This window comes from Arachis stenosperma, chromosome 1, assembly GCF_014773155.1.
Source record: "Arachis stenosperma cultivar V10309 chromosome 1, arast.V10309.gnm1.PFL2, whole genome shotgun sequence".
Taxonomy (NCBI): Eukaryota; Viridiplantae; Streptophyta; class Magnoliopsida; order Fabales; family Fabaceae; genus Arachis; species Arachis stenosperma.
This window is the reverse complement of record NC_080377.1, coordinates 93,273,770-93,292,170: the sequence shown is the minus strand read 5'-3', so window position 1 is coordinate 93,292,170 and position 18,401 is coordinate 93,273,770. Positions and strand designations below refer to the sequence as shown.

The 18,401-nt window shown below is 38.7% G+C and overlaps 1 non-coding gene across 1 annotated transcript; it reads left to right on the top strand.

The window, feature by feature from the left end:
• Positions 1–1,982: 1,982 nt before the first annotated feature.
• LOC130949803 (small nucleolar RNA R71) lies at positions 1,983–2,089 on the top strand. Its single transcript, XR_009073464.1, has one exon. It is a non-coding gene; the product is annotated as a small nucleolar RNA R71 (small nucleolar RNA).
• The last annotated feature ends 16,312 nt before the right edge of the window (positions 2,090–18,401 follow it).

Below are 18,401 nucleotides of genomic sequence, written 5' to 3'. Positions count from 1 at the left end.
TGGGTTGCCTCCCATGAAGCGCTTCTTTAGCGTCATTAGCTTGACGTTTGGTCCTTGTCAAGGTGGCTGATAGTGCTTGAAGTCTTCCCCCCTTGCAGTGAACCTATTTCCATTGACCTTGTTGATAAGCTCCACATGCTCTAAGGACAAGACTTTGTTGACGGTGTACACTGGAGGCAGCTAAGATGGAATAGTGGGGAGGTAAGGTGGTATAGATGGAAAGTATGTAGAGACCACTTCATCTCCTGGCAAGAAATCTTCTGTAGGTATTTTCTTATTTTTCCATCCTCTTGGGACCTTTTTTCTTGTGTCCGTTGATGTCACCTTGTTCCTTGTGGTTTCCTCTTTGAGAGTGGTTTTGATGTCCATCTCATATGACTCTGGTGGGTCTGGTTCCTTTTGGATTACACTTGGCTGTTGCTCCTTCTGACCACATCTATGAGTGCTCTGGCTGTGGCTAAGAATAGCCTTCCCAGAATGATGGGGTGAATAGAATTTTCATCCATTTCCAGGACAATAAAGTCTGTGGGGAGGAAGTAGTTTTCAACCTTCACTAACACATTCTCAACCACTCCTAGTGCCTATTTTTGAGTTTTGTCAGCCAATTTGATGATTACATCTGTGGGTGTTAGCTCATTAATTTGAAGCTTTTTCATGAGAGATAGAGGCATTAGGTTGATACTTGCTCCCAAATCACAGAGTCCCTTATCAATCATTGTTTCTCCTATGGCACAGGGAATGTGGAAACTCCCTGGATCCTTCTTCTTTGTTGGTGGCCCTAGTTGAATGAGAGCACTGAAATCCCTATTTATCTTTATTATTTGTCCACCCTTCAATGAACTCTTTCTGGCTAATAACTCCTTTATATACTTTATGTAGGAAGGCATTTGCTGGACAGCTTTAATAAATGGTATATTTACATTAAGAGATGCAAACATGTCGAGGAACCTTGAATACATTCTCCCTGCTACACCACCTTTAAGCCTTTGGGGAAAGGGTACATATGGGTTCAGTATCTCCCTTCTCTTCAGTTCTTCCTTGAGTATAGGTTGGGGTGCATGGTCTCTTTCTTCCTGGTTTCCCTTTTGACTGTCTTGGAGGTGTTCTACTTCCTTCATACTCCTCTCATCACTTGTGGTGATCATCTTACATTCTTCCCACCTTACTTTCTTTGTTTCTCCTCTTGGGTTCTTCTCCGTGTCACTGGGAAATCCATCAGTAGGTTTGGGAATTTGTTGAGATAGATACCCTACTTGGGACTCCAGTCTCTTGATGTTTTCACCTTGGTTTTTGATATTGGCTCGCACTTCTTCCTTAAACACCTTGTTGTCTTGGACTTCTCTACATAAATCTTCAAGTAGAGTCTCAATTTTTGAAAGTTTATCATCTGTTAGTGATGGTGGATTGGGGTTAGGTGGGTGAGAAGGGTAGTTAGGCGGGTGTTGATAGGATCTCTATGAGGTATGTTGGTGAGTTGCATTGTTGTTGGAATTGAGGTTGTGGCATCTCTGGTCATGACCTTGGTCTTGTTGATTTCCCCAACCAAGATTGGGATGATTTCTCCATCCAGAGTTGTAAGTTTTGGAGTATGAGTCATGGATTTGTCTAGTGAGTTTCCAACATAGTTGGCTTGTTCCCAGTCACCTTCTTCTCCTATATTCACTCCTTCTTGAGCTGGTGATGAAGTGATGACTGCTGCGACTTGGTTTTCCTCCACCTTCTTGGTGAGATCTGCTAGCTGCTTGGTGATCATCTTATTTTGAGCAAGCAATGCATCCATGTGGTTCAGCTCCATCACTCCTCGAGTGTTACTTCTTTCAGAGGCATAGAAGTAGTCATTCTCAGCTACTATTTCAATGACATCTATGGCTTCTTCAATAGTTTTCTTCTTGTTTAGAGAGCCCCCTGATGAATGATCTACAGCCTTCTTTGACTCATAAGAAAGACCTTCATAGAAAATGTGCAATTGAACCCATTCATTGAACATATCTGGTGGGTATCTTCTTGTTAAGTCCTTGAACCTCTCCCATGCTTCATAGAGAATCTCACCATCTTGTTGCCTGAAAGTCTGTACCTTAGCTCTCAGCCTATTAATTCTTTGAGGAGGGTAAAATCTTGCCAAAAATTTGTTCACCACATCTTCCCAATTTGTTAAGCTCTCCTTTGGGAAGGATTCAAGCCACATGGATGCCTTGTCCCTGAGTGAAAAAGGGAACAAAAGCAGCCTATAGACATCCGGGTGGACTCCATTAGACTTTACAGTGTCACAAATTCTCAGAAAGGTGGTTAGATGTTGATTGGGGTCTTCTTGAGAACTTTCTCCAAATGAGCAGTTGTTCTGACCAAGGGTGATGAGCTGGGGTTTTAGTTCAAAGTTGTTGGCATGTATGGTGGGCTTCTGGATGCTACTTCCACTATTTCCTGGATTTGGATTGATGTAAGAGCCTAGAACTCTCCTTTCTTGCCCAGCATGATTTGCAGGGCCTTCTCTAGCATGGTTGTTAACTTCTCCTTCGTGATTGTTTTCCAAGTTCTCTTCCATGTTGGTTTCAAAGTACTCTTCTTCTTCCTCAGCACTAACAACTCCTTTCCCTCTTGCTTCCCTCCTTAGTCTCCGGAGGGTCCTTTCAGGTTCTGAATCGAAGGAAGTTGAAGCTCCCCCTCTTCTCCCTGTCATACAACTAACAAAACACACAACAAGAGATAAAATGAAGAGATTATTCTTGTGAGAGTGATTGTTAGTGTGAGTGATGCAAATTATCAAACAGTTAGAGGGTTAGTGAGCAGAATTCTAGATAATAACAAAGAAAGAAAGAAAACAGAGGGGGTATAGGTGTGATGAAGAAACGAAACAAACTGAAGGTAAACAATTGAATAAAGTAAACAAACAAAAGAAAAAAATGCTCAATCTAGTGAACTTCCAACTTAATCATTGTTGATACAAAATCAATCCCCGGCAACGGCGCCATAAACTTGATGCATGAAAACTTGTCTCTCAACAAATTTCCCTTCGGCAAGTATACCAAATTATCGTCAAGTAAAAACTCACAATAGAGTGAGGTCGAATCCCACAGGGATTGATTGGTCAAGCAACTTTAGTTGGAAGAATATGCTAGTTGAGCTAAACAGAATGTAGTTTGAGAGTTGCGAAAAATTAATTGGCAGGGAAGTAAATAGCAGAAAATAAAGTGCAGAATCATAGATGGGGATTTGGGGAAATGAGCATAAAAATAAATGTAGAAAATAAAGAGAATGGGTAAGATCAGAAATGGGGAATTCATTGGGCTTAGGTGATGTTGTATTCTCCTGATCAAATTCATTTTCATCTCTTCCTCAATCAAAGCATCTATTGATTTCCTTGGCAATCTTAAGTGATTGGGTTCCAATTCCTTGGCAACCCAATCTCTCTAAGCTTGAATAATTACCCAATTCCTTGATTTAATTGCTCATGGGAAGAGATGAAGTGTGGTCACTGATTATACCACATGTATTTCCTAATCAAAGTGTTGGAAGGATTACATGTCACTATATCCGCCCAGACCCCAATTTGGTCCAACATGAGAAAGCATTTCTAGCATGATCTCCTCATCCCTTTTCCAAGGCTTAGAGGAGATCCAATTATGGAGAGTTTCTTTTCCAAGACAACTAACCAATTGAATTAAGATCGAAAGCTTTCTAGTAAATCAAAAGAGAAGAAAGAAGAAGAGAAATAAAAACTATAATTGATCCATCAAATTACAACAGAGCTCCCTAACCCAATGAAAGGGGTTTAGTTGTTCATAGCTCCACAAATGAAAAATGGCAGAAAAGAATACATGCTTAGCTAAAAGTGCAGAAAAGTAAATATACAGAGGGTAGTTCTCCAAAGTGCCAAGCTTCTCTATAGTTCAAAACTACTCCTATATATACTACTTCTCTTGATCTTCTAGTGAGTTCTTCAAATCTTGGATGTGGGACTTAGATCTTGAGTTGAAGCAGTTACAATCTTTAGTGGGCTCAGCTTGCAGAGAAGTATGAATTAGGCATGGGCGTTAGTGAAGTTAACGTTAAGTAACATTGTGGGTTCGAGAACGTTAGTGACAGTCACATTTTTCACTAACGTTCCAACCCCATATAGCCCACGTTAACTCCAACGTTAGTGGCACCAACGTGACCACTAACGTAGCCTTGTAAACCTTCGCAAGCGTTATTGGGACTCACATTTCCCAATAACGTTGCCTTGTGCCCTTTGTCCCTACGTTAAAGTTCACGTTAGTGTAACTAACGTGGCTCTTAACATGGTTATGCCTCACCTTCGAGAGCGTTAGTGACACTTACCTTTGTCACTAACGCTCCAAGTGCCTCTACTCTCCACGTTAGAGCTCACGTTAACTAAGTTAACGTGGCCACTAACGTGGTAGTGAATGCCATCTCCAACGTTAGTGACAAAGGTGAGTGTCACTAACATTCGTATTGTTCCTCTCTTCCATGTTAGAGTTCACGTTAACTAAGTTAACGTGACTCTTAACGTGGCTTATTGCCGAATTGTGGAACGTTAGTGGTGTTCACGTTTACCACTAACGTTGGAGCTTTCTTTTGTCTCCACGTTAACTACCACGTTAACCTAGTTAACGTGGCAATTAACGTGGGCTTATGATGGCTTCACAGGTGTTATTGGTGATCACTTTTCTCATTAATGTTGCAAGCTATTTACCATTCCATGTTAGTGGTCACGTTAACTAGATTAACGTGAGTACTAACATGGTTCTTCCTTGCTTCCTTTGTCCTGAAATCAAGCAAATAAAGTGCATCAAAGCTCTAGCCAAAGTCATGAGATTATGCATCATCAATTCATCATTCAATTCTAGCAAAAATTCTCATGAAATCATGTGAAATTCACAATAGTTGCTTGAATCAAGGTGTAAGTGTATTTTCATCCAAAACTTGCCTTATTCACTAAGAAAATGCATGAAACTAACCTAAAAACAGTAAAGAAAAGGTCAGTAAAACTGGCCTAGATGCCATGGCATCATTTTACATGCCTAATGGGTGCAGGGATGAGAAATTCTTGACACCTCAAGATCTGTGGACCCAACAGGATCCCCACCTACCCCACTTCTCTCTTCTTCACACAATCCAATAACAATATACCCTTCACCAATCACCTCAATCTCTCTTCCCCATTACCCCTTCACCAATCACATCCATCCACTCTTCCCCATAAACCCCACCTTCCTTCAAATTTAAAATCTATTTCCCACCCAAACCCACCCTAAATAACTGAACCCATACCCCTCTCCCTCCACTATATAAACCCCTCCATCCTCCTTCATTTTCACACAACACAACCCTCTCTTCTCCCCCTTGACCGAATACACACATCTTCCCCTCTCCTCCATATCTTCTTCTTCTTCTATTCTTTCTTCTTTTGCTCGAGGGCGAGCAACATTCTAAGTTTGGTGTGGTAAAAGCATAGCTTTTTTTGTTTTTCCATAACCATTTATGGCACCTAAGGCCGGAGAAACCTCTAGAAAGAGGAAAAGGAAGGCAAAAGCTTCCACCTCGAGTCATGGAAGATGGAAAGATTCATCTCAAAAGCCCATCAAGACCACTTCTATGAAGTTGTGGCCAAGAAAAAGGTGATCCCTGAGGTCCCTTTTAAGCTCAAAAAGGGCGAATATTCGGAGATCCGTCAAGAGATTAGAAGAAGAGGATGGGGAGTCCTCTCCAATCCCATTCAACAAGTCAGAATCTTAATGGTTCAAGAGTTCTATGCAAACGCATGGATCACTAGGAACCATGATCAAAGCATGAACCCAAACCCAGTGAATTGGCTTACAATGGTTCGGGAGAAATGCTTAGATTTCAGTCCGGAGAATGTAAGGTTGGCGTTCAACTTGCCTATGATGCAAGAAGACGCACGCCCTTACACTAGAAGGGTCAACTTTGATCAAAGGTTGGACCAAGTCCTCATGGACATATGTGTAGAAGGAGCTCAATGGAAAAGAGACTCAAAAGGCAAGCCGGTTCAATTGAGAAGACTGGACCTTAAACCTGTGGCTAGAGGATGGTTGGAGTTCATCCAACGCTCCATCATCCCCACTAGCAACCAATCCGAAGTAACTGTGGATCGGGCCATCATGATCCATAGCATCATGATTGGAGAGGAGGTAGAAGTTCATGAAGTCATCCCTCTAGAACTCTACAAAGTAGCCGAAAAGCCCTCCACCTTGGCAAGGCTAGCTTTTCCTCATCTCATTTGCCATCTATGCAACTTAGCTGGAGTTGTCATAGAAGGAGACATCCTCATTGAAGAGGACAAGCCCATCACTAAGAAGAGGATGGAGCAAACAAGAGAGCCCATTCATGGATCTTAAGACACACATGAGGAAGCTCATCATCAAAAAATCCCTGAGATGCCTCAAGGGATGCATTTTTCTCCAAAGAACTATTGGAAACAATGCAACACTTCTATAGAAGGATTGAGTCATGACATGAACCAATTGAGGGTGGAACACCAAGAACACTCCATCATTCTCAATGAGATTAGAGAAGATCAAAGAGCTATGAGGGAGGAGCAACAACGGCAAGGAAGAGACATAGATGAGCTCAAGGACACCATTGGTCCTTCAAGGAGAAGATGCCACCATCACTAAGGTGGACTCATTCCTTAACTTCCTTGTTCTTATCTCTCTATTTTTCGGTTTTTGAGCTTCATATTTGTCTATGTTTGTGTCTTTACTACATGATCATTAGTATTTAGTAACTATGTCTTAAGGCTATGAATAATTCCATGAATCCTTCACCTCTCTTAAATGAAAAATGTTTCTAATACAAAAGAACAAGAAGTACATGAGTTTCAAATTCATCCTTGAAATTAGTTTAATTATATTGATGTGGTGACAATAATTTTTGTTTTCTGAATGAATGCTTGAACAGTGCATATTTTTTTATCTTGTTGTTTATGAATGTTAAAATTGTTGGCTCTTGAAAGAATGATTAAAAAGAAAAATGTTATTGATAATCTGAAAAATAAAAAAAATTGATTCTTGAAGAAAGAAAAAGCAGTGAAAAAGAAGCTTGCGAAAAAAAATGGCAAAAAAAGAGAGAAAGAAAAAGAAAAAGCAAGCAGAAATAGCCAATAGCCCTTAAAACCAAAAGGCAAGGGTAAAAAGGATCCAAGGCTTTGAGCATCAATGGATAGGAGGGCCCAAGGAAATAAAATCCAGGCCTAAGCGGCTAAATCAAAGCTGTCCCTAACCATGTGCTTGTGGCATGCAAGTCCAAGTAAAAAGCTTGAGACTGAGTGGTTAAAGTCGTGATCCAAAGCAAAAAGAGTGTGCTTAAGAGCTCTGGACACCTCTAACTGGGGACTTTAGCAAATCTGAGTCACAATCTGAAAAGGTTCACCCAGTCATGTGTCTGTGGCATTTATGTATCCGGTGGTAATACTGGAAAACAAAGTGCTTAGGGCCATGGTCAAGACTCATAAAAGTAGCTGTGTTCAAGAATCAACATACTTAACTAGGAGAATCAGTAACACTATCTGAACTCTGAATTCCTATAGATGCTAATCATTCTAAACTTCAAAGAAAAAAGTGAGATGCCAAAACTGTTCAGAAGCAAAAAGCTACAAGTCCCGCTCATCTAATTAGAACTAATGTTCATTGATATTTTGAGATTTATAGTATATTCTCTTCTTTTTATCCTATTTTGATTTTCAGTTGCTTGGGAACAAGCAACAATTTAAGTTTGGTGTTGTGATGAGCGGATAATTTATATGCTTTTTTGCATTATTTTTGGGTAGTTTTTAGTAGGATCTAGCTACTTTTAGGGATGTTTTAGTTTTTATGCAAAATTTACAATTCTGGACTTTACTATGAGTTTGTGTGTTTTTTCTGTGATTTCAGGTATTTTCTGGCTGAAATTGAGGGACCTGAGCAAAAATCTGATAGGAGGCTGACAAAGGACTACTGATGCTGTTGGATTCTGACCTCCCTGCACTCGAGATGAATTTTCTGGAGCTACAGAACTCTAAATGGCGCGCTCTCAATTGCGTTGGAAAGTAGACATCCAGGGCTTTCCCGCAATATATAATAATTTATACTCTATTTGAGTTTAGACGACGCAAACTGGCGTTCAACTCCAGTTTCATGCTGCATTCTGGAGTAAAACGCTAGAAACACGTCGCATTCTAGAGTTAAACACCAAAAACACGTTACAACTTGGTGTTTAACCCCAAGAGAAGCCTCTACACGTGTAAGGCTCAAGCTCAGCCCAAGAACACACCAAAGCGGGCCCCGGAAATGGATTTCTGCACTTAGACTTATTTCTATAAACCCTAGTAGCTAGTTGAGTATAAATAGAACTTTTTACTATTGTACTCATATCTTGGATTTTACATCTTTGATCACATTTTGGGGGTTGGCCATTCGGCCATGCCTGGACCACCATCACTTATGTATTTTCAACAGTGGAGTTTCTACACACCATAGATTAAGGTGTGGAGCACTGCTGTTCCTCGAGTTTTAATGTAAAGTACTACTGTTTTCTATTCAATTCATGCTTATTCTTATTCTAAGATATTCACTGCACTCCAACATGATGAATCTGATGATCCATGACACTCATCATCATTCTCACCTATAAAAGCGTGACTGACAACCACTTCCGTTCTACCTTAGAATGAGCGTGTATCTCTTAGCCTCCATTCCGAAAGATCGGAGTCTTTGTGGTATAAGCTAGAATTACTGGCGGCCATTCCTAAGATCCGGAAAGTCTAAACCTTGTCTGTGGTATTCCGAGTAGGATCTGAGATGGGATGACTGTGACGAGCTTCAAACTCGCGAGTGTTAGGCGTAATGACAGACGCAAAAGAATCACTGGATTCTATTCCGACATGATCAAGAACCGACAGATGATTATCCGTGCTGTGACAGAGCATCTGGACCATTTTCACTGAGAGGACGGGAGGTAACCATTGACAACGGTGAAACCCAACATACATCTTGCCATGGAAAGGGGTAAGAATAATTGGATGAAAGCAGTAGGAAAGCAGAGATTCAGAAGGAAAATAGTACCTTCATGCGCTTATCTGAAATTCCCACCAATGAATTACATAAGTATCTCTATCTCTATTTTATGCTTTATTTAGTTTTATATTCGAAAACCATTATAACCATTAGATTTACAAGATGACCATAGCTTGCTTCATACCAACAATCTCTATAGGATCGACCCTTACTCATGATGTGTGGAAAACGATCCAACACAAAACTCACCAGCAAGTGTACCGGGTCGCATCAAGTAATAAAACTCACTGGAGTGAGGTCGATCCCACAGGGATTGAAGGATTGAACAATTTTAGTTTAGTGGTTGATTTAGTCAAGCGAATCAAGTATTGGTTGAGTGATTTTGTATCCAACAGTAAGTAAATGACAGAAAATGTAAAGGGGGAGGGAAGAATTGTAGAAATTAAAGAGAATTGAAAGTAAAGGTGCTGAATCTTAAAGGACAAGAAATTAAATGACCGAAACTTAAAGTGCAAGAAATATAAATTACAGTAACTTAAAGTGCAAGAAATATAAATTGCTTGAATGGAAAAGGGATTTGAGGACTGGGAATTCAGAATTTAAGCAAGGAAAATTTAATTGCAGCAATTAATAAAGCAGAAGATTAAATTGGAAGTAACTGGAATTCAAAACAGGAAGTGAGAATGTAATTGCAGCAGTGGTTCAACAGAAGATCCAAAAAGAAAATTGGGTCTCAGGACTCCAGAGACTAGATAGCAAAGTCTAGATCTCAATTGCCTTCCCAGATCCAAGTTCACAAAGCAATTAACAAGAAATTAAAGATGAAGCAGTAAAGGAAATTGGATTCAACTCAATTATGCAGAAGGGAAATTAAAGAGGTCTTGAATGGAGATTGAGACAGAAATTCCTCAATTCTTCACACCCAAGACTCAAACAAGAAAAGTAAAAAGTGCTCAAGCAAGAACGAGGAAGAAGAGAGATCAATTCTCCTTTCCAATTCTCTAAGATCTCAGTTCAAAGCTCTCAATGAAGTCTCTGAATGTAAAAATTCAAAAATCAAAAGAAGGTCCTAATTACGTCAAACTATCTCCTATTTATACACTTTCTATTCTTGGATTTTGGAATTTGGATGGGCTTTTGATTTGGTGAAGAAATGAATTAAATTGGATTTTTAATCCAATTTTCAGCCCATGAGAAAGTAGCTTCCAGGAGGCTGCCCTGCCCTTGTGGAGGGCAGAGCAGGAAATGGTGCATGCGGCCTCATTGCGTGCGCTTGGTGCGTGTTCAAGATGCTGCCCTGCCCTTATGGAGGGCAGGGCAGTGTTGCCATGGTGCGCCAAGTGCTGCCCGTGCGTGCGTGCTGCTGGCCGAGTGCTCATGCCCGTGCGTCCATGTTGTGCGCCGGCCATGCACCAAGAAATGCTGCCCTGCCCTTGTGGAGGGCAGGGCAGTGTTGCCAATGGATGAAGTCCCAAGTTTGAAACTTGGTGGAGGCACACGCTGCTCTTTTTTTTCTTGGTTTTCTTGGCACCAAAGTAACGCCTAGTTCCTTGCTTCCTCATGGTGCTGTGTTCGATTCTTGGAGATTGAAAACAAGTCAATTTTTGCTTGTTTTCCTTGTATTTGAGCGCTACTCCTTTCCTCCTTGTTCTTGGGTTCGAAACCCATAGGAAACACTAGGAAGCAATTTCCTTTGAATTATTCTTGGATGAACCCCGATATTGCTCTTAAGGAGGGCAGGACAGAGTTTCTGCTTCCTTTGGTCCTTGGCATCAAATTGTGCTCCGCCCTTATTGTGGGCAGGGCAGTGATGCTTTTCAAGGCTTGGTTCATTATGCTGCTCTCCTGGAGGGCAGTGTGCTCTTGTGGAGGGCAGTGTTTGCTTCCTCCTTCTATGTTGCACCACACTTCTCATCTCTTGGTCACACTTCTTAAGCCACGTTTTTCTTCTTTTCTTCCTTTCTTCACCTACAAGAAACCAAAACAACCAATCAAAGTATCTCTAAACTCATAAGGTTTATAATTCATTAAAAATCAATAAATTTTAGCTCAAACCTCATGATTTAGCATCAATTTAATGGTGGTTGTTTGATTTAAAGAAGTCATGCATTTTCATTCCAAATTACTTACTTAGGATGCAAGAAAGTGCATAAAGACTAATGAAACAAGTGAAATTAGCTTGAAAAATGGGTATATGATGACTTGTCATCAACTCACGTAAGGTATTACTTGGACGACCCAGTGCACTTGCTGGTTAGTTGTGCGGAGTTGTGACAAAGTGTGATTCACGTTTGAGAGCACCAAGTTGTTGAAGCCATTGTTGATGATCACAATGTCGCCTATCAGAGACAACACCCCAAGCTCAATAATATTTATATGCATGCCCATGGGGAACCCGGAGAGTTAGAGTGCCCAGTCACATCTTACGTAAAGGGGTCAACAAACGTCTCAATAATAATCAAGTATATCTCATAAATATCATTTTCATTCTCAATAATAATTCATAACTCATCTCATCATTCTTAATTAATCAACATCATCAATTGTCTAATACATCATTCTCAATACTACATTACTCTCATATTTGCCTCATATACCACTTTCATCCTCTTTGACAAATCAAGTACCATCTTCTCCAACCACAAATTACCTTTTAAAACTCTTGCTTCATCTCCAAGTTACCACAATTTCCTAACTTCATCCTATTACTAGGCTTACTAACAAGATCTAGGGCTAAAAGAATGAAAATAGAAGTTTAGAGGTTTTAATATGAACATTAAAACACAAAAATCTATGTTTTTGGTTAAACAAGAGCCACGCGTACGCGTGGGAGTGCAGTTTAGCCTATCTCGCATATGCATAGCCTTGTTCGCCTACGCATGTATGCTGGACAGAAATGACCCTTCGCAAACGAGGGGTATGCGTACACCTACACTGCAGTTTGATCAGAAATGTCTAAGTCTGCAAAATTTCAGTTTTACGTATAGAACTTCTGACGTGGATAAATTTCTCATTTTAAAACTTTTTAATTTGTTCTTCGAACAGCGTAAACTTCACAGACCCAATTTTCATGTGAAATAAGTTTGAAACAAATTGGGGGTCCAGAAGCCAAGTTATGGCTCGCTGAAGTTCGGCCAAAAATCAATTTTACAAAAAACCCTTAAACCTTTATTTTACCAAGTTTCTTTCAAAAACCAATAACTCACACTCTAATTTCAGCACTAATTGTGTACAAAGCAGTCTCATACCTATTCCATCTCTTACATCACATGAAAATACCCAATTCTTAGGGTTTTCATCATATACAATTTCACAAACCAATTCAACAAAATTCACAAGTCATCCTACTATCATTATCATCATTTAATATCCTCATCAATTATCACGAACAACATATTCTCACAGACAACTCAACATTCAACACCTTATAATCCACTTAACCAATTCTATAACATCAATTTAACAATTATCATCATGACACATTATATATTATATACGAGAAATTAAACCTATACCTTGGCCGGTTTCTCCCTAATGCTTGGAACACCACAAATTATTGCCGTTTCACAAATACCCAAAGCTCCAAATAGTGCGCCAGACAGAATTCAACTACCCCAGCCCAAATTTAGCTTACGAACACCACCAATTACTTCAAACTTCAGACATCTAATCTAATAATATACAATTTCATCATAATTCAACGTAGGTTTTACTAAATTGGAAATTCACCAAGGTTTAAGATCTTCTTACCTTACCCACGGACTAATGGAACAACACCCAAAAATTGCCGCAAGTTAATTCGATCCTAAAACCTCAAAATATCATAATTTTCAATTCTAAAACTCATGAATTTCGAAACTAAAGAGGGGGAATCTAGGTAAGAAAAATTGGATTTCTTTCCAAATTGGTTATTGGGATTTGTAGAGAATTTCGAGACAAATGCGTGGCTGCTGACGGCTCATTAATCGGAGCTTCGGATCAAAAGTTACTTGGATTGAAGATTTGGGTGAGGGTTTACATGCTTCTCCCCCTTTTCTCCTATGCTCAGCGTGTTTTCTCCTTTTGCTTTGGGGAAGAAGAGCTGTGCTCTTCCTTTAAATATTGTTGGGTTGAGCCTTGGGCCTAATATATGCCCAGTTCGTCCGGTTCAGCCCGTTCGTCCCAATCTTAGGCCACTCTTTAAAATTAGTGTCAAAATTCTTATTGTAATTAGTTCTACCCCACTAAACCATAAAATTCCATTTTCTAATTTATTGGATTAATAATTAATTTATTAACTAATTATTCACTAATTTCACGTGTTTTACATCCTACCCCCTAATAGAAATTTTCGTCCTCAAAAATTCGCTCTCAAATATTCGTATATGCTCTCATATTCAACCGACCTCTATTCATTCATTTTCCCATTCTCTGACTTCAATGTAATATCCTATTCCCAATTCAAGTCTAAGCTAAATCCGTTTGTCTCACTCTTAGCTTTGTTTAACTCTCTTAACGAGTACAAACTTCCTTACCCTTCAAGGGTTTTCTCTAAACAAAATCAATCTCAATTCTTTATCAGCCGTCTCAATTACTAAATAATTCCTCAATCTCTTATTCTAAGTCAATCTGTTATAACCTAAGCCACACATTCTCACTCTCCATTCCTCGATCCTATGTCAATCCTCAGTTCATTCTCATATCACAATACTTCTTCCTCTTATCATTACAACTTTAGAGTCACCAAAAATTAATGTGCTTCCGCAGTGCCACTCTGATTCTAAACCATTAAAGATTTAATCACTCGTCTACTCTACCAGAATACTCCTTTAGTCTCTTTATCTCTCTAACTAACACTATTGACCTTTACTCCTGCTGCACGAGTTCTAATCTCTTGGTTTTATTAATCATCAGGTCTATTACCACCTCTATCACCGTTCCTAGTTTGTTCGCTCCATCCCTCCAACAGAAGCTTGCACAGCAGTAGTATGAGAATCAATTGTATTACCTCACTCGTGCCCACGAGATGTCATTTGGGTCTTGTCCACACCGAACAATGGATATTAAGATGATCAGTCTTAATAGCTCAAGTTTAGTGCCTTAGAGTCCCAAATGCATGCTCACGAACAAGTATGCTACACATATCAATCAGATATCCTAAGTAGCACATAGACACACACACACACACAGTATGCACAGAAGTATAGTCAGACCATCCCACAGGCTCGACAGGAACGAACTGCTCTGATAATATAATGTAATACCCTACCACACAGAGTCTTATGCTTAAGTCATAAAACAGAGGTGGTGAGGTATTATGACCTCTAAAAGCAAAATTATATATATAATATAGTTGAAAGGAGTCTTATAACGAGGAGCCTTTGAAGGAAAGTTTTAAAACAAAAGTCGTAACGCTCACGTAAACGAAAAACTTGTGTACCAAGAAACGTAAGATAATAGTAAACTAAGCAGGATAATATATAGGAGAGTTCCAAGGTACAGATATCAAAACTTCTGACTCGACTCGTGAAGATAAACCAGCCAGAGCACCTAGGTATATATATACAAACATACATGAAAACCCCAAAAGACCCCAAGCTATAGCTTGCAGAACCTGCTTCTCTAAAAAAATCAACCCCTAAAAGGGATAAAACAAGAAATATACATATCGGAGATATAATCGTATCTATATGTACAACCGAACCAAAACATAAACCCAAAGGACAAGGATCTTTCACTGATAGAAGCTCCCAGAATGCCTCAACGAGGTGCGTCTCAACCTACATCTGAGAAACAACAATATCGTTTGGGATGAGAACCGGAGGTTCTCGGTATGGTTAAAGTGCCTACATATATAATAAATAAGGTCCCAGAAACGCCAGAGGCAATCGTAGAATGCCGACACTCAAATTATAAAACTTAAAGACTAAAGTAGAAACCATAAGTCAAGGTGGATTTCTAGGGATTCCTAAATTAATCAAGTCTTACGCCTAACTAAATCCCTAACTTCTCTGCCTTTCCTTCATTCCTCCAACTTCGGTGAATTTACATAGACAAACAAACAAACAATGGCAAACACAGATATAATACAAGTAATATAGATAGCAAGTATAACAATTAGCATATTAAAATCATCTAGGCAATCCCAATTAATGCACAAACACGAAATTCAAATAATATGCATATGATGTATGCATGTCCTATGGCTGTTGATATCAATTGTCGGTTACATAGTCAGCCCGACATATCCTATAGCTAACCGTGGACAGTCCCTTTGTACGCGCATCTCCAAGCTAAAAAATAAATCATGTGACGAAACCCAAGCTGACATGGGAGAGACAACACTCCAAGCTCAACAATGTCCATGGAAAGAATCCCCAGTTGACATGGGGGAGACAACACCCTAAGCTCAATAATATTTATATGCATCCCATGGGGGAACCTGGGGAGCTAGAGTGCCCCGCCAAATCTTACGTACAAGGGGTAAACAAACATCTCAATCATAATCAAGTATATCTCATAAATATCATTTTCTTTCTCAATAATAATTCATAAATCATCTCATCGTTCTCAATTAATCAATGTCATCCATTGTCTCATACTTCATTCTCAATATTACATTACTCTCTTACTTGCCTCATATACCACTTTCATCATCTTTATCAAATCAAGTTCCATCTTCTCCAACCACATATTACCTTTTAAAAATCTTACTTCATCTCTAAGTTACCACCATTTTCTAACTTCATCCTAATACTAGGCTTATTAGCAAGATCTAGGGCTAAAGGAATGAAAATAGAATTTTAAAGGTTTGAATTTGAACTTTAAAACATGAAAATTCATTTTTGCTGAAACAGGGGCCACGCGTATGCGTGGGCCATGCATACCTATGGGAGTGCAGTTTAGCCCATCTCGCGTACGCATAGCCTTGTCCACATACGCATGTACGCTGGACAAAAACGACCCTTCGCGAATGAGGGGTATGCGTATGCATACACTGCAGTTTGATCAGAAATGGTTAAGTCTGTAGAATTTCAGTTTTACATACTGAACTTCCGACACGCATAACTTTCTCGTTTTAAAACATTTTTCATCTGTTCTTCAAACAGCATAAACTTCACGGACCCAATTTTCATAAGAAATAAGTTTGATACAATTTGCGGGTTTGGAAGCCAAGTTATGGCTCGTTGAAGTTTGTCCAAAAATTAATTTTACAAAAAAACCCTCAAACCTTTATTTCACCAAGTTTTTTTCAAAAACCAATAACTCACACTCTAATTTCAGCACTAATTGTGTACAAAACAGTCTCATACCTATTTCATCTCTTTCATCACATGAAAATACCCAATTCTTAGCATTTTTATTATATATAATTTCACAAACCAATGCAACATAATTCACAAGTCATCCTACTATCATTATCATCATTTAATATCCTCATCAATTATCACAAACAACATATTCTCACAGACAACTCAACATTCAACACCCCATAATCCACTAAAGCAATTTTATAACACCAATTTAATAATTATCCTCAACACAACCCAATCAACAATTTAATTCAACATCCAACAATCTATTCAACTTATCTTATGGGTCAACTAGCCTAAGTTTTTCCGACATATTACATATTATATACGAGAAATCAAAACCATACCTTGGCCGATTTCTCCCTAATGCTCGAAACACCACAAATTATCGCCGTTTCACAAATAACCAAAACTCCAAATAGTTCCCCAAACAGAATTCAGTTACTGTAGTCCAAATTCAGCTTACCGACACCACCAATTCTTTCTAACTTCAAACATCTAATCTAATAATATACAATTTCATCATAATTCAACATAGGATTTTCTAAATTGGAAATTCACCGAGGTTTAAGAGCTTCTTACCTTACCCAAGGACTAATAGAACAACACCCAAAAATTCTCGCAAGCTAATTCGATCCTAAAACATCAAAATATCATAATTCTCAATTCTAAATCTCATGAATTTCGAAACTGAAGAGGCAGAATCTGGGTGAGAAAAATTGGATTTCTTATCAAATTGGTTAGTGGTATTTGTAAAGAATTTTGATACGAAGATTTGGGTTTGCATGTTTCTCCCCCTTTTCTCCTATGCTGAGCGTGTTTTTCCCTTTGCTTTGGGGAAGAAGTATAATACCCTAACTTTTAGCACATCATGATCATACCAAAAATAAGGAGTTACTAACCTTTTTTCTTTTATTATCTATTTAATATTAAGCCTTTACGTCGATATTGCGTTTCAGTTTTTAAGAAAAATCCAGAAAATTATTTTTAGTAATTAAAATCGCATATCAAAGATCTTCAAATAATAATAATCACATAATTATTAATAATAATAGATGCTATACAATTAAACTCAATATGAAACTCGAATACAATACCTATCTTTCTGGATAAAATAAAAGCTAAAGCAACAAGGACGAGGGAAGTCTATAAAAACAATAGGAATCACAAGTAAATCTACTAATCGTCTGCAGCTTCTTACTGAATCTTCGAATATGTGTCACTGAAAGGGTGGAAGATTTTGGGGTGAGAACAAACCACACGTTCTCAGTAAGGAATGGAAATGCCGTAAAAGTAACGAAATAAAGTGCAATAATTAACTTTACTCAATAAAACTATATTTTTATCAAACCCTTTGAAAATACTCTTGGTTCTACTTTAGCTAACCAATTATCTCTTTTTAAAATCTCTAAACTCAAAACAAATTTTAAATATAAACCTAGTCACATTACGCGTCTCTCGACCACATAGTTAATACTCAGTCAAATAGTACAAGCAAGTCACAACAAGACAAACAGCACAATCACAAAGAAATAAGACAAACAAGCACAATCAAATGCAAATGTGCAACCAACATGATGCATGTCTATCCCTAATGCAGGCCATGAACTCATGTGTCGGTTGCCTACCTGCTCCCGACATTACCTGGGCACAAGTCCCAGATATGGCTTTCCAGATGCATACAGTGTGCTTATAAGTCGTACGAATAGGCCGTATACAGTGTGACTTTAAGTCATACGGCTAGGCCGCATACAGTGTGACTTTCCAAATCAATAAGCGTACATCTAGAAAACAATCCTCAGTGTGTGGGTGTCCCCACTTTACATTTGGCACAAAGGCCTAAACAAAGTCGCATCTGCTCTCCTGTGGCAGACATTCCTTTAATTCATATATTTCTTTAATCTTTGTTCTCTGCTTTCTTGTGGCAGAGTTTCTTTTAATTTATATATTTCTTTAATCTTTGTTCTCTGCTCTCCTGTGGCAGAGATTTCTTTAGTTATCTCTCTTTTCTTTACTTTTTGTTCTTCTTCTTTTCTTTCTTATCAAATCGAAACCAAAACATAATTTAAAGTAAAATCCCTTTTCAAAAGATTGAGTT